Below are 245 nucleotides of genomic sequence, written 5' to 3'. Positions count from 1 at the left end.
GCCTGCCTGGAATCTCACACTGAACTGGCAAGAACAAAAAGAAAAGTCCCAAACCAGACCACTTAAAACAGGCAGGCTGTACCACTGCCCTGCTTACTAAAAATAAAACCGGTTTCCGAATGTGAAATGAATGATCTGAATGAAGGAGACAGATCATTTCACAGCTTTCCCTATTTACAGAGGCTAGCAAGAATCATGCTTGGCTCTGTTTTGTGAAAACAATTGCATGAACAAAACCCACAGAA

Source organism: Cygnus olor, chromosome 10 (genome assembly GCF_009769625.2).
Source record: "Cygnus olor isolate bCygOlo1 chromosome 10, bCygOlo1.pri.v2, whole genome shotgun sequence".
Classification (NCBI taxonomy): Eukaryota; Metazoa; Chordata; class Aves; order Anseriformes; family Anatidae; genus Cygnus; species Cygnus olor.
This window is presented reverse-complemented; position numbering follows the sequence as displayed.